Source organism: Chelonoidis abingdonii, chromosome 16, assembly GCF_003597395.2.
Source record: "Chelonoidis abingdonii isolate Lonesome George chromosome 16, CheloAbing_2.0, whole genome shotgun sequence".
Lineage (NCBI taxonomy): Eukaryota > Metazoa > Chordata > Testudines > Testudinidae > Chelonoidis > Chelonoidis abingdonii.
This window is the reverse complement of record NC_133784.1, coordinates 5915671-5929940: the sequence shown is the minus strand read 5'-3', so window position 1 is coordinate 5929940 and position 14270 is coordinate 5915671.

The following is a 14270-nucleotide window of genomic DNA, read 5'->3' as shown; positions in this document are numbered from 1 at the left end:
CCCCTTCAGTGCTGAGGTATCGGCCAGGACTTGTGCTGCAGGCACTGGTGTGACGAATCCCTAGCGAAACTGTACCATGGGCAGGTGTGAATTACGTGGGGAGGCCCTTGGCTCAGGCTCTGCAGGGGGGGAGCTGGCGTTGCCCCTTGGAAGGGGCCCAGAGCGCACTGCAGCGTAGGATCTGGTTGTCTCTGAGCTGGCTGTGGCCGAGTAGCTCCTGGTGCAGGCTGGCTAGCCGTGCCAGGGCACTGCTGGGGGGAAGCTCCCAGCACAGCAGTTCTCACAGGCAGCACGTGGCTCGGAGGGAGGTCGCATGGCACAGGATTTCCAGCGTGGCTCTCACCGCTGTAGGGCCCGCCTGGCGCATGTTGCTCCAAGCCCCAGAGAATCGCCTGCTGGTGCAGCAGCCCAGTCCCAGCTCCAGGCTCTGTGAAAGGAGGAGAGGCTGCAGGCAAAGCTCAGCAATGGCTGCAGCTGCCTCACTGCCCCCAACCTGCCCCGAATGCTGGCAGTGAATGGCTCCTCCCCCCAGTGCACATCACTCCCCCCGCTGGGGTGTGGGGGCTGCAGCTGGCTCTCTCACACCAGGAGTGCACACCCCCTCCACAGGGGTCCCAGGCCCAGCCTTCCTGCTGGGTGTGGGAGAGGGGTGGAGTGTGGCCCAGGCCGCAGGACAGGCTGGGGCTCAGGGGCAAGCTAGGGGCAGGGTTGGTGGGGCCTTGCCCCATTGGGGTCTGCTGCAGGGAAACAATGCAGCTCGCAGATGTGAGTTAGTGTCTCTTAGGAGCCATCCGAGCCAGGGCCTGTGGGGTCTCTGGGGCAACCTGTTAACATTGTGCTGGGGGCCCTTGTCCTCAGCCTCACGTAGGGTGGGGCAGGGGGAGAATGCCTTGAGGGCAGCTCTGCTCTGCAGAGAGACAAGCAGAAGCAAAACAGTGTCAAGCTTTTCCCTCGGAGGTGGGTGCATCAGGACTGCTGTGGTTCACTGGCAGAGCGCGTGTGGTCAGGAGCCCAGGGCTGGGGTAATGAGGCTGCAGGTCAGGATGGAGAGGCACCAGCAGAGATGGGGTGGGAGAGGCAAGGGCTGGGCTAGCAGGGGGCTGTGGGTTGGGCCTGAGGGGCACCAGCAGAGATGGGGTGGGGGGAGCCCAGGGCTGGGCTAGCCAGGGACTGCAGGTCGGGACTGAGGGGCACCAGCAGAGATGGGGGTGGGCTAGCAGGGAGCTGTGGATCAGGACTGGGGGGTACCAGCAGAGATTGGGGTAGGGAGGCTGGGTTAGCAGAGGGCTGTGGATCAGGACTGAGGGTGATTTTGAAATCACAGGGTCCCCGAGAAGCCTGTTGGTTTCCCCTCCGTCAGTACGCACGCGCCTAGCCGTGCTGGTTTTGCCCGCACCTGATCTCCGAGTTGTGCCTGGCTCCCTTCGTATCCTGATTCCATTTGCTGTCTCCATCGGTGCATTTTCTGGGACAGGTTGCACTTAGCAGTGGCTTTAATTGTCCTTCACCTCTTGAAACTCTGGTGAGCCCCTGGGTGTCACTTGGCCCTGGCGTGTGGGGCCAGGGCAGGGGTTCCGAGCCCCTGTGGGTCTGCGGACTATGTCTAAGGGGCCCGTGAAAGACTTAGACTGAAAACTGATGCAACAGAACTGAACTATAGACAGACAGTAGATTTGCAGAGGGGGCCGCACCTGCATTCAGAATGAAAATGACAAAAGGTTGAGAACCACTGGGCTAGGGGATATTTCCCGCCCTGCAGCCCCACCCTTCGGACCGGGCAGAGTCTGGGGTTGGGGTGGCCATCGGTTTGGTGGGCGCCGGTGAGGAGCTCCCGGCTGTGGCAGCAGGTTGCCTTCGGCCCAGCTGGCAGAACTGGGGTGGCTGTTCCACAGGAAGGAGACACGTATCAGTAACAGGAAAGAAGCAGCAAAAGGAAACAGAAGTGATACATTATTGATGGGGCCGTTTGCTGCTGCTATATTCGGAGAGCAGCTCTGGAGCGCTCAGCTGCCCGGCACTGAGCAGGGGAGACGGGCATATAACCAACCACATGCGGTGAATGGCCTGGGGAAACACTGAACCCTGCCGTTACCTTGGGGGGGATGGGAAAGCTGATTTTGAAATAAATATTTATAGTTCCTGGAGTTAACATTCTCCAGTGGTTTGAGCCGAGTGACTGAGAGCCAGGACTCCTGGGTTCTTGTCTGGGAGGGGAGGGGAGTGGGTTAGTAATGGGGGGCTGAGAGCCAGGACTCCTGGGTTCTGTGTCTGGGAGGGGAGTGGGTTAGTAATGGGGGGGCTGAGAGCCAGGACTCCTGGGTTCTGTGTCTGGGAGGGGAGTGGGTTAGTAATGGGGGGCTGAGAGCCAGGACTCCTGGGTTCTATTCCCAGCTCTGGGAGGGGAGTGGGGTAGAGCAGAGAACTGGCAGTTGGGTTCCTGGCTCTGGCCCTGACGGGCAGTGTGACTCTGGGCGAGTGACGTGTGTAGCCTGGCGGTGTGAGGGGCCTGAGGATTAGCAGATGGATGCTGATGGCCTGAGGTGAAAGTTATGCTGAGTTTGCAGGAGACCAGGGTCTGTTCCCATCTATGTGTGGCTCCTGGGCTGACGTGACCAAAAAGCTCCCAGAGAAACCAACATAAATGAGGGGGAAATGTGCACTGGCCCAGCCAGGCCACCTTTCTGTGCAGAGAGAGCCAGAGTGGAGTGGCTGGTGAGACAAGCCTCAGGCTGGGAGACTGGCCAGAAACCAAAACGTTTCTGTAACTTGAGAAAATCCGGGTCGGGAGCTGTCAAACCTCGAGTTCTGGCTGACTCGCCTGGGCAATGGGCAGCTGAGCTGCAGCCACAAAATGGGCAGGCGCCTCTACCCCGCTCACAGGCCCGGCGTGCAGTGCCTGGCGTGAGTCAGAAATCCCGAGCAGCTGGAGATGGCAAAGATCTGCTGTGGAGTGTCAAAAGACCCACTCGCCACAGGGGGCTGAGCCATCAATTTCTGCAGCATCTGACTTTTAATGTTTTTTAAAACCCCAACGTTTCTGGCCTTGGTGTTTTGGGGGCGGCTGTCCCCGTGGGCGAGCAGCGTAACAGTGCAGAGATACCTGCCTGAGACTGCAGACAAGAGCTCCCACCGCTGCTGCTGCTCTGCCAAAGGGGGAGTGAAATTCACCAGGCTCCCGTCAATTTCAGGCCGCTCTGCAAGGCAGGGTGCCCGGCAGGGAAACTGTCCGGCATCAGCTCGGTTTCACTCTGGCCTCACCGCCAAGGGGGGAAGCTCTGGACCCAAAGGCAGAGGCTGTTGGGGGGACGCATAGCAAAGACCCCCTCCCCCCTTCTGCAGCTGCTGGGTGGCCCAGGGGACAGAAGACAAAACAGCTGGAGTGGGGGGAGCCCAGATTTAGCAGAAAAAACCTGGCTAGAGGCTGAGGGATGGAGCTGGCCCCAGGGTGCAGCTGCCAGCAGTTCTAGCCCATCCCCATCCCACCAGGAGGGATTGTTCTGAGTCTGAGGGCTTCCTCCCTCCCCCATTCCTGGAGAGCTGATCACACAACCTGATCCAGCTCCCTGGCTGGGGGTGTGTCTGACAAGTTCCTTTCCTCATTTCTTCCCCTTGCTCCTGCCTACATGCCCAGCCACTCCTGCAGGATGCAGTCCTGGCTCCACGCACCCGCCACCCAGCCATGCTAGGCACATCTTGCAACTTCACCTTGCCCCACCGCCCAGTTCCTCGAGCTCCCAGTTCCGAGCGATGTGGGTGAGAGCAGCACCTAGAGCCCCCGACTGAGATCCGGGCCCCGCTGTGCTGGGTGCGGCACCTAGAGCGCCTGACTGAGATCCGGGCCCCTCTGTGCAGGGTGCAGCACAGACACACACACACCCCCCCCCCGACAGAGATCAGGGTCCCATGTGCCGGGTACGGCACCTAGAGCCCCTGGCCGAGATCCGGGCCCCACTGTGCTGTGTGCGGCACTGACCCCCTCTGACTGAGATCCGGGCCCTGCTGTGCCGGGTATATAATCAGAACCAGTCCTTGCCTGGCAGCGCTCGCTGTGCAAACAGCCAAAGAGAGGCGGGGGTGGGGACGGAAGGCAGGGTCTGTCTCCCCAGAGGGCGAGCCGAGGGGACTCCCCCCAGCTAAAGAGGGAGTCTCTCTATTTCTGCTACTCTGTGCTGAGCTCCTCCACTTTCCCCATCTGTAATGTGGTGCGTGGGAGTGAATGTGACATAGCCACTGTGGTTACACCAGAACCTCCCTCCCACCACCACCGTGTGCGTGGCTCCGGTCCCTCTTGCAGCTGTCTCAGATTGCAAACTCCTCACTGCCTGCTGTCACCCTGTCCCCAGTTTTCGCCACTGGCTGGCTCTAGGGCTGGGGTTATAGCCCCCTGCCCTCGGGGATTTACTTATCCGTTTCCCAGCCAAGTCTCTCTGTCGCTATTTGTCAGGTCTCTCTGGATTCCCCCGGTCATCTCTCTGTGCTCCCTGCCCTTTGCAGCTCCTCCCAGCTGAGTACCCACTACCCATTGGCACTGGGCACCCTGCTGCGGGTGGTTCAATAAGCACTGTCCTAGCAATGATGGCTTTGGGCACGTCCCCGTCACTCACCGTCCTCCAGCCATTTTTGCTGCACATCCCAGAGTTTTGCCCTGGCTGCTTGGAGTGATTTTTTTTTTTCTTCCCCCATTCAGACTCCAAGAAACTGGACCCAAAGGGCTAATTGCAGGAGCCCAGCAGGATCTGATGTCCACGATGACTCATTTCTATGCACAAATGTTGGGTTCGCAGGCACAGCCCAGCTGCCTCGGCCTGATGATCCAGCGGGAGGTGGGATATTTTCAGGGTGAATGAGTCATTCCCTGTGAGAAACACTGTCTTTGTGTCTGTCTGTGCAGCGCCTGGCATGGCCTGGGGCTCCTGGGGGCTTTCATAATACAAATAGATAATCATAAAAAGGCTCCATTCCCTCCTCCCCAGCCTCTAACAGCAGGTCCCCCCACCCCCCCATGGCAGAAGCCAAAGGGAGTTCACAGACCCTTCCTCTGAACGTTGGGGGGTGGAAATTCTCAGCTGAGAGCCCTCAGCCCTGCAGATTGGTCCCGCCGTTGGTTTGACACAGTCTGAGTCTGCTGATCTGCAGAGCACGATGTGAAGCCACCAGAACGGCCAGACTGGGTCAGACCAAAGGTCCATCTAGCCCAGTGTCCTGTCTGCCGACAGTGGCCAATACCAGGTGCCCCAGAGGGAGTGAACAGAACAGGGAATCATCAAGTGATCCATTCCCTGTCGCCCATTCCCAGCTTCTGGCAAACAGAGATTTCGGGACACCCAGATCATGGAGTTGCATCCCTGACCATCTTGGCTAATGGCTATTGCTGGGCCTGTCCTCTGTGAACTGATCTAGTTCTTTTCTGAACCCAGTTATACTTTTGGCCTTCACAACATCCCCTGGCGAGGAGTTCCCCAGGTTGGCTGTGCACTGTGTGAAGAATTTCCTTGTGTTTGTTTTCAACCTACTGCCTATTAATTTCATTGAGTGACCCATGGTTCGTGTGTTATCTTCCCCCACACCAGTCATGATTTTATAGCCCTCTATCATATTCCCCCTTAGTCGTCTTTTTCTAAACAGTCCCAGACTTTTTAATCTCTCCTCCTATGGAAGCTGTTCCATACCCTTCTTCATTTCTGTTGCCCTTCTCTGTACTTTTTCCAGTTCTAATATATCTCTTTTTGAGATGGGGTGACCAGAACTGCATGCAGTGTTCACAGTGGGGATGTACCATAGATTTATATAGTGGCATTATGATATTTTCTCTCTTGTCTATCCCTTTCCTAATGGTTCCAACATTCTGTTAGCTTTGTTGACTAAGGCTGCACGTTGAGCGGATGTTTTCAGAGAACTGTCCATGGTGACTCCAAGATCTCTTTCCTGAGCTACTTTAGACTCTGTCATTTTGTATGTATAATTGGCATTATGTTTTCCAATGCATATTACTTTGCATTTATCAACATGGAATTTCATCTGCCATTTTACTGCCCAGTCACCCAGTTTTGTGAGATCCCTTTGTAGCTCTTTGCAGTCTGCCTGGGACTTAACTATCTGGAGTTGTTTTGTATCATCTGCAAACTTTGCCCCCCTCACTGTTTACCCCTTTTCGCAGATTGTTTATGAACATGTTGAACAGCACTGATCTCAGTACAGATACTTGGGAGACCCTGCTCCACTGTGAAAACTGCTTATTCCAACCCTTTGACCAGTTACTACGAGAGCCCTGTCCCTCTTATCCCATGGCAGCGTACTTGGCTTCAGAGCCTTTGGTGAGGGACCTTGTCAAAGGCTTTCTGAAAATCTAAGTACACTATATCCACTGGATCCCCCTTGGCCACATGGTTGTTGACCCCCTCCAAGAATTCTAACAGCTTGATTAGCCCAATGTGCTTTGCTTGCCGGGGTGGCTCGCAGTGACATGTTTGTCTAGGTGCATTTTGTGATCCCAGGCCCTGCAGTATCTGAGCCCCCTCCCACAGAGCAATCCTCTCTGCTTGGGGGAGTCATGGAGATAGATTTTTTTTTTTTTTTTTTATGTGAATGTGGGTGAGGTTTGTATGTTGAATGTCTGTGTGTGCCTGTGGCATGTGTTGTGTGTCCTTGCGGGGGGGGGTGTGTGTGTGTGTGTGTGTGTGTGTGTGTGTGAAGAATCTCAGTCCCGCTCTGAGCGTCGTGAGGCCCAGTATCTCCTCTCTCTTGTGGCAATGAGTTCCATTGTCCCTGGCTCTGTGGCAGTTCTGTCTCCCATGCTCACGAACCTTTCCTGACGGTCAATGATGTCCCTGGTCTGGTGGGGGACAGCAGTGGCGGGAGGTTGTGCTCACACAGCGGGAGAGGACAGGGCGTCTCAGAGGAGCCAGGGCCTGCCCTCACACCAAATACCTTGCACTGCATGCTGGGAACTGTGCAGCGAGGGGGCCCTGGGATGCTGGGCAGTACGGTGCTGAGGCCTGGTCCAGGTGGCACTGGCCCAGGGCGCGTGGCAGCTTTGTTCCTAGGCTCGCTGATCCTGGCGGTAGCGGTGGACGTGCGGGTCACCGTGACTGGAGCTGTGCCTGGCTGGAGAGGACGAGCTCTCCTGGCCAGTCTCGTTGGAAGGGGTGTTTCGCTGCCCTGGCTGTTTGGGCCCCCCGATGGCGAGGGTGGCGGAGTGATTGGGGGTGGGGCCGAGTTCTCTAGTTCAACCAAAGGAGTTTCATGATGCGAATGTGCTGGGACTCGATCGATAAATCCCCAGGCCTGTGTTTAGAGCCGAGGCGGGGAAGCAGCTGCAGGCTTTGATGGACTGTAATGCTCGGGGTAGGGTATTTTCCCGTATTAATTTACTTGCCTTATGGCTGCAGGGGACTGCTGGGAATCCGGAGCATCAGGCTTTGGACTAGCTGCTGTCCCTGGAGTCCCAGGCTGAGCTGTCCACCAGACTCTCTCATTTCCCCCACCCGGTACGAGCAAGGACACCAGGCCTTTGATTACTGTATTTGACTGCGGAGGCAGAGGCTGGGGCTTGGCTCCATCTGCGCAGCTCCCAGCCCGAGGGGGCCCCTTCGGCCCCACACACCAGAGACCCTGTGGCCAGTAGTGAGCAGCCAGCTGTTAGCCCCGCGGGGCTGGGCCAGAGTCACGCACAGCTGGCGTTACACGGTGGTCAGCTGCTGATGTTCCAGCCTAAGGACCGTGCCTGGTGCAGACTGGTGCCTGGGGCTTTGCAGTGTGGGTATAACCAAAGCCCTGTCTGCTCTGCCTGGGGCTGGAAGATCCCAGCGGTGCTTTTTGGGAGGAGCAGGGATTTTCCTTGATCAGAATATCCCCACTCATGCAGCCTGCTCATGGCAGCTGCTCGCTGTGCTCCACCCCAGAGGTGGCTGCATTTCAGCAGTGCTGGTGTGTAGGGTTTGTGAAGGGCTTTGGCCTGAGAGGCGTCATACACCTGTGATAGGTGGTTACTCCCTGTGAGATGAGCCCTGAGCGAGGTGTCGGGGGCGGGGCCCTGTACTGTATCGGGCCGGGTCGTGGCCCATTGGAGGGGCAGGAGGCTGGGCCAGCTCCTAGGTGGGTGTCCATAGTCCCGCTCTCTGGGCCCCTGGAGTCTGCTGGATGGGACTTCATTCTCCACTCCCTGGCCCCCTGGCTGTCCCCATGGCAGGGGCTCTGGAGGGCGACGGCTGACAGGCTGCGTGTGTGCAACATGGCTGGTGTGTGAGGGGAGGGGGTGCTGCATGCAGGGGCACTTCCAGTTCCTCCTGGGGGTTCGGGGGCTGGAATAGCAGGGGGATGCAGGGCAGGACCTGGACAGAGCTGGCTTTGCTCTGCCTGTACTAAGGCCTGGCAGGGTGCAGCAGAACAGAGGTCGGGGGCTGGCAGGACTCCATAGGACTAGGGAGATCCCATGCTGCTGGGGGGAAGTCCCCCTCAGGTCTGGCTGTGAGGGGGAGCAGCCCCTGGGAACGAGTGCCACCCAAGATTCCCTGGGCTGGAAGACACAGACTAACCCAGACAACAGGGTCAGATTTTGTAATGCACAGCGAGTCAGCCCTGTGCCTCCGGCTTACCCTTCCCCACCCAGCAGTGCCAGGGAGCTGCCGGTAGCTGGCTGGCTGAGCCGGGCCACGTGTACAGTGAGTTTGGTGGGTCTCAGCTCGGTTCCTACCAGATGACAAGAACCCCCTGACTGAAGCTGCCTGGGGCCCTTGGTTGGCTGCTCACTGGCGAGGCCAAGGAGCCCCCACAAGAGCAGGGCCCTTCTGGGGCAGGGCTGGGCAGCGGTGGAGTTACACAGAGGCATTCGCTTCCCAGGGCTGTTACACGCTGGCCTCGGGATTGGAAACAGGCCTGAGTCCCCCCAGCTGCCCACCTGACGTGTTCCTTTGGGTCTTCCCTGGGCCGGTGTGTGCGACACGCCCCTGCCAGCTGCTGCCTGTCTGTCAGCCCCAGACTGGGCCTGGGTGCCACTTGGGCTGCTCAGTAGCCATAAGCCCCACACTGCAGGCTCAGAGACCCTTCCCCTCTCCCTCACACACCCAGAAGGCTCAGGGCAGAGCCAGTCTGTGGAGGGATCTGGGGGGCCACAGACAGAAGTGGGATCAGGGCCCCAGAGATGAGGGGGGATTCACAGTGAAGGGGCCCCACTGGGCTGCACCCTGTAAATGCAAGAAGGGGCCCCAGGAGGGAGGGAATGGACACGCCCCTCCCCAGCTGCATCCAAGCCTTCCCTCTCCAGCCAGTGCCTATTTAATTATTAACTCAGCTATAACCATAAACAGCTGGGGCTGCTGCAGCCACGTGGACCCGCTGTCGTCAGAGCTGGGCAGGACCACGTGAGCAGCCACCAAGGCCTTCCGCGGAGCCTTTGGGGGAATCACAGGGAGATACTCCCTCTGGGTATCCTGGGGTGCCGGCCTTCAAGAGCTCGGTGTGCGAACATTCGCGCATGCGCTGTGCACGTCTCTCTGCGCCATGTGATCGTCACGCGGGTTCTGGAGTCTCTGGTGCCTGGCTAGATCTTATAAGGGGGAAATTGCCCAATTTTGCAATATTTGAAAATACAATAGCAGCCAAGCTGCAGGTGAGCTCAGGTGTCTACGTCTGCATCCCCACTTAGCACAAAGAGCACGTAAACATGTGGGAACGAATGGGAGATGAGTTCGAACACTTCTCTGCCTTCCCCTACCCATTGTTGTTACTGGGTGTGTGCGCTGTGGAAGTGTGTAGCTGCGAAGGTCAGGGCCCCCTTGTGCTGGGCATCTCACAGATGCAGAGAAAGCCCTGCCCTGGCTGATGTTCTGCGGGAAGATAGCTTCCTCCGGCTCCTTGCAGGGAGTCCCCCATACTGCCTCCACTTACTGGCTGGCTCTGCATGGGGCTCAGTGGGATAGTCATGGGGTGGCTGTGCCAGAGGGGTGGTCCTGGGCCCATGTGAGGAATCTCACCGGCTTAGTGGGAGTAGGCTGTGTGGTACGTCTATGCTGCAGTTAAACCACCACGGCTGGCCTGACTCCGGCTGGCAGGGTCTAAAGGGCTGAGTAGACATCTGGGCTCGGCTGGAGCCTGAGCTGTGGTACTCTCTCCCCTCGCAGGGTCCCAGTTATACAGCCCCACCACCCAGTCCCTGTGAACCTGAGTCGGCTGGCCACGGGGGGGTTAATTCCAGAGACAGGCTGGTGAGGACGCACCGAGCACCCCACCTGCATCATGGGGTTATTCGTGCGTCTCCTATGGGTACCATGGCAGAGATGTTACTTGGAGAGGGCATGGCCGACTGCATCCGCGCGCGTGGGGTCACGCATTGTTTCGTGCCTGCCTTGGGGCGGGGAGGAACACGGGTGGACAGAGAAGTGTGAGGTGCTGCAGCATGCTGGCATGTATATGTAAGAACTGGGGTCCCCTAGTACTGTCTCCCTGCGGAAGAGAAGGGACCCCATTTGCGACCTATGGGAGTGGCACCCAATTACCATTCCTGGGAGGACAAGGCGCCCCGATGCTGCTGCCCCAGCCTCTTGGGGGAGGAGGGGGCCCTATTGCCCACACTCCAGAAGGATGGTGGGGTCAGAGGGCAGAGCATGGGGGGTGTTCTGGCCCCCAGGTGAGGAGCTGAGATCTTTAGCTCCAGCTGTGCAGACTCATGTTTTGGGTCCAGAGCAGAGCCGTTAGAAGGAATTTTTGCGCCCAAGGCAAGGGCCGGCTCCAGGGTCTTCAGCGGCAATTCGGTGGTGGGTCCCTGTTGGAGGGAAGGACCTGCCACCGAATCATCTCCAAAAAAGTGGCGGCGGTAGAGCTGCCGCTGATCGCGGTAGATCTGCGCCCCTCCGCTTTGCGCACCCGAGGCAAGTGCCTCTTTCGCCTCGCCTTTGTTATGGCGCTGATTCAGAGGGCCTGGGTGTCAGCCTGGCTGGTGGCTGTGACATAACGCAGGGAGCCGTGTGAAGCTGATAACATCAGGGCGTGTGTGTGCAACAGCAGCATTGTTGATGTGTGATAGGGGGTTGGTTTGTGCACGTGCTTTCCACTGGAGGGTTGCTGTTTCCTACCACCTGCATTGCCCGAGGTGGACAGCACTTCAGTGATGAGCGTGCCAGAAGTACTGTAGACAGACAGATGTCTTAACAGCCTGCCGCTGTGCCGGCACCCCCCTCCGCGAAGCAGCAGCAGTACAGATGTGGGGATTTGGGGGGGAGAGACTCAGTGCAATACGTGTGCCATTAGCAAGACACCAGGGATGGTATGTTCTCCTGCCTACACCTTGTCTGTCTGGGCTGTGAGCTCCGTGGGGCAGGGACCTGGCCTTCTAGACTGCAAAGTGCCTGCCGCAGCATGGCCCTGAGGGAGGCTAAGATAACCTGGGCTGGGGTCTCACAGTACCACAAGCCAAAATACTGTACAGCACAGAGCTCCCATTCACTGAGCCCCATCCCCAGCGTCATAACCCAGCCCAGCACTGGGGTGGCTGAAAAAGTTCCATTCAAATGTGTGTTTCAAAATGAAATTGCATATTTGACCAAATAGAGATTTTTCATGAAAACTCCCATTGAAAAAATAGAGAGATGTTTGTCAAGAAACTGGAAATATGTGAGGTTTTAAAAACCACAAACCAACTTTTTAAAATTTCAAATAGGAAAAAAATGTGATTTCTGGTTACAGAAAGCTGAAAACAATGCAGTTTTCTGATGAAAACCTGAAAAAAATCTAAGGAAAAAAAGCAACAAAGAGTCCTGTGGCACAGTTGGTCATGCATCTGACGAAGTGGGTATGCACCCACGAAAAGCTCATGCTCCAGGACGTCTGTTAGTCTATAAGGTCCCACAGGACTCTTTGCTGCTTTTCGAGATCCAGACTAACACGGCCACCCCACTGATGCTTAAGAAAAAAATGAAACAATAAGAAGATTGTCATTTTTCTCTGGGGGGAAAACCCCACAACCATTTCCCAGCCAGCTGCGCTCAGTGTGCAGCTGTCTTCGCCACATTGACACTCCCTTGCCCCGCCCGGCCCGGCTACAGGCATGTCACCGAGGGGGCGGGAGTCTCTTATCAACCCGGAGCAGCAGTTCCCAGGCCTGGGTTGTATCAGCTGGTTGCAGCACTTGGTGCAGGGTCCTGAGCTCCGCCACCATGGACGGTGGCTCCTCTTTAATATGTGCAGGCAGCTAGGCGCATTTAGTTACTACATTTCGGTACACTCCCCCCCTCCCCCGCTCCTTCCCTCCATTCAGTGTCTGGCCCCGCTCCTGCACAGGGTGTGATGGGAGAGGTGCCCCAGAATACCCCAGCGCAGCCATGGTTGGTAGGTGTGCTGGGTGTGACTGTGGCTTTGTCAGAAACAGGTTTGCTGCAGGGAGGGGTTATACTGGTGCAAGGACAAATGAGCCACTGACCACTTCGTGGAGCCAGTGTCCCTGCTTCATGCAGACGCCCAGAGAAATGAGGAGTTACACTGTGATGTGAGAACCTCAGTTGTCTTTCTTTGTTAGGAGGAAGTTCCTAGCCCTCCTGGTTGCAAAGAAGAGCTTGTAATAAAGACTCCTAAATGCTCAGAACCTCAAAGGAAAATAAAAGATGCAAAACACGTTACTTTTAAAATCGTGATTTGTAAGCCAATCTCATGATTTTTACTGCCTGATTTAATTTTTTTAAATGCTGGCAGCTGGCTGTGTCTATTTGTTTTCTAGAGCAGCCCAGTATGAATGACTCTTCCATGTAGTGGGGGGGGGCAAAGAAGAAAGAACAAAAGCAAAGTCTCCAGGAGAGAGCACAGTGTGTGCGTCTCCTCTGGATCATACCACATCTGCCCTGCCTCATAAAATGGCAGCTGCTTCTAACCGTGTCAAATTGCCACATGCAGCCAGACTGATTTGGCTGACATGAAAAAGGGTTAGGAAGTGAACGGGGTGGTTCTTTTGGAGACTGCTCTTTCCTAGCGCTTTGCATCTCTGCAGCCCAGCCACTTCTGCCCATCTTGGTATGTGGAGGGGACAGAAGTGGAGGCAGCTGCAGGAGCAGGATGGAGAGGGGAAGGAGTCCACTCATCTGAGCTCCTGCACAGAGCAGGAAATTCAGGTACATGAGTGGGTCTTCCAGGGACCAACAGCGATGGGTCCAGCCCATCACCCTGCATAAGGTGGGGAGCCAAAGCCTGTTCCCAGCTTGTTGCTCTTGTTATAACGACCCTGCTGGACACCCCTGCAGCTGGGGGAACCCGGCTCTGAATTTCACAGCCCAGGCCCCTCCCTTGTTAAAAATCCATATTAGTAGCACAGATTAAAGGGGCTACTCCTCTCCCACCCCCGATCCTCCTCAGCCTCGGTCCCAGCTTTGTCCCAGAGCTGCAGGCTGCATGTGCCGGTTAATTTGTGATCAGATTGATTATTTTCTCGAGGCCTTTTCTATTCAATCCCCAAACCACCCGCATCTCAGAAAAGCTTCCGAAAGCCCTCACTTTATTTATTTATTTTTTATTTAAATATGGCTGCTCCAGATTGATAGCAGTTGAGGGGAGGCGGGGGAGCCATCCTTTCATGGTGTGCCCTCCCTGGGCCCATACACCAAGATCCTGCCTTCTCCTTAAGACTCACTTTCCCTGTGATTCCAGTCATGCCCGGCCATCTCCCTGCCTCTCTCCCCTTCGGCCTGGGCTACAAGCCGGGTTTGTACCGATTTAAACAGATAGTGACACTGGTGCCACCCCCCAGGGATGCAGGCACAGCAGTATGATGGGGCAGCTTATTTCCATCTTGATGGGAAGCACCTGGCACATCACTGGGGCTACCACAAACAGACCATCCTTGGACTGTCCCCCCGAGCCCTGGCTGCCTGGATCCGGCCCCTGCTTGTACTGAGCATGATCCTTGGCTCCCAGGCCAGAACCCAGCCAGCCTTGCCGCTTCTGGTGATGTTTTGTGGGTGGCGTAAAGCCCTAGCTCCCGGAGGCACGGGAATGAGGGGAGACCCTCCGCTCGCCTTTAAAAAGGAGAGAACCAGGTCCTAGCCCTCCGCTGAGAGCTGCTGGAAAAGGGCAGGGCACGCGGGGGGACCGGAACCCCGTGTTTCTTATTGTTGAAAAGCTGGGTGCCTGGGTTTTGGGGGCGCCTGGCTCTTGGTTTGGCCCTGCCTGGCATGAGCCCCCCGGCGCCCGGGCTGGGACCAGCTGCTGGCAGGGGGTGGGGGCTGGTCCCGCATCAGGGGGGTGCCCAGCCCCGGGCCGGCTCTGCCCTTTGTTTGCTCGGCTCGGCCCGG